We start from the raw sequence: 2,500 nt of genomic DNA, 5'->3' as shown, positions 1-2,500 counted from the left end.
AGATAGAGAACAAGTTGCTGTAACTAAACTCTAAGGAAGAAGAGGTGCCGAAAGGATAATATAGTTTTTGGTGAGCGTTGTGAACGATGATGTGTGATACAAGAGGAGGTAGGAAGTGATATATCTACTGGAACATTTGTAAATTGTGCTTAAATACTGACGTGTGAGCACCACCAGCACTGCTCCTCCTCTTACTGCTGTATGTTAAATTTAATCCCATACACACCAGGAAACTCACCAGTAAGGTACACACAACACCAGGAAACTCACCAGTAAGGTACACACAACACCAGGAAACTCACCACTAAGGTACACACAACACCAGGAAACTCACCACTAAGGTACACACAACACCATGAAACTCACAACTAAGGTACACACAACACCAGGAAACTCACCACTAAGGTACACACAACACCAGGAAACTCACAACTAAGGTACACACAACACCAGGAAACTCACCACTAAGGTACACACAACACCAGGAAACTCACAACTAAGGTACACACAACACCAGGAAACTCACAACTAAGGTACACACAACACCAGGAAACTCACAACTAAGGTACACACAACACCAGGAAACTCACAACTAAGGTACACACAACACCAGGAAACTCACCACTAAGGTACACACAACACCAGGAAACTCACCACTAAGGTACACACAACACCATGAAACTCACAACTAAGGTACACACAACACCATGAAACTCACAACTAAGGTACACACAACACCAGGAAACTCACAACTAAGGTACACACAACACCAGGAAACTCACAACTAAGGTACACACAACACCATGAAACTCACAACTAAGGTACACACAACACCAGGAAACTCACAACTAAGGTACACACAACACCAGGAAACTCACAACTAAGGTACACACAACACCAGGACTCACCAGTAAGGTACACACAACACCAGGAAACTCACCAGTAAGGTACACACAACACCAGGAAACTCACCAGTAAGGTACACACAACACCAGGAAACTCACCAGTAAGGTACACACAACACCAGGACTCACCAGTAAGGTAAACACAACACCAGAAAACTCACCAGTAAGGTACACACAATACCAGGAGACTCACCAGTAAGGTACACACAACACCAGGAGACTCACCAGTAAGGTACACACAACACCAGGAGACTCACCAGTAAGGTACACACAACACCAAGACTCACCAGTAAGGTACACACAACACCAGGAAACTCACCAGTAAGGTACACACAACACCAGAACTCACCAGTAAGGTACACACAACACTAGGAAACTCACGAGTAACGTACACACAACACCAGGAAACTGACCAGTAAGGTAAACACAACACCAGGAAACTCACCAGTAAAGTACACACAACACCAGGACTCACCAGTAAGGTACACACAACACCAGGAGACTCACCAGTAAGGTACACACAACACCAAGACTCACCAGTAAGGTACACACAACACCAGGAAACTCACCAGTAAGGTACACACAACACCAGGAGACTCACCAGTAAGGTACACACAACACCAGGAGACTCACCAGTAAGGTACACACAACACCAAGACTCACCAGTAAGGTACACACAACACCAGGAGACTCACCAGTAACGTACACACAACACCAGGAGACTCACCATTAACGTACACAGACTCACCACTAACGTACACACCACCAGGAGATCCACCAGTAACGTACACACAACACCAGTAACGTACGCTCACCAGTAACGTACACTCACCAGTAACGTACACGCAACACCAGGAGACTCACCATTAACGTACACACAACACCAGGAGACTCACCAGTAACGTACACACAACACCAGGAGACTCACCAGTAACGTACACAGACTCACCACTAACGTACACACCACCAGGAGATCCACCAGTAACGTACACACAACACCAGTAACGTACACAGACTCACCACTAACGTACACACAACACCAGGAGACTCACCAGTAACGTACACAGACTCACCACTAACGTACACATAACACCAGGAGACTCACCTGTAACGTACACGCAACACCAGGAGACTCACCATTAAAGTACACACAACACCAGGAGACTCACCAGTAACGTACACATACTCACCATTAACGCACACATAACACCAGGTGACTCACCAGTAACGTACACGCAACACCAGGAAACTCACAACTAAGGTACACACAACACCAGGAAACTCACCAGTAAGGTACATACAACACCAGGAAACTCACAACTAAGGTACACACAACACCAGGAAACTCACAACTAAGGTACACACAACACCAGGAAACTCACCACTAAGGTACACACAACACCAGGAAACTCACAACTAAGGTACACACAACACCAGGACTCACCAGTAAGGTACACACAACACCAGGAAACTCACCAGTAAGGTACACATAACACAGGACTCACCAGTAACGTACACAGACTCACCAGTAATGTACACAGACTCACCAGTAAGGTACCCACAACACCAGGAGACTCACCAGTAAGGTACACACA

The 2,500-nt window shown here is 46.0% G+C and overlaps 1 protein-coding gene across 1 annotated transcript in view; it reads right to left on the bottom strand.

Moving 5' to 3' along the window:
• The window catches only part of LOC128686208 (uncharacterized), a 138,594-nt gene that overhangs the window by 61,133 nt on the left and 74,961 nt on the right, over window positions 1-2,500 (bottom strand). The window lies entirely within an intron of this gene.

The sequence above is a fragment of the Cherax quadricarinatus genome, chromosome 9, assembly GCF_038502225.1.
Source record: "Cherax quadricarinatus isolate ZL_2023a chromosome 9, ASM3850222v1, whole genome shotgun sequence".
Taxonomy (NCBI): domain Eukaryota; kingdom Metazoa; phylum Arthropoda; class Malacostraca; order Decapoda; family Parastacidae; genus Cherax; species Cherax quadricarinatus.
This window is presented reverse-complemented; position numbering and strand designations above follow the sequence as displayed.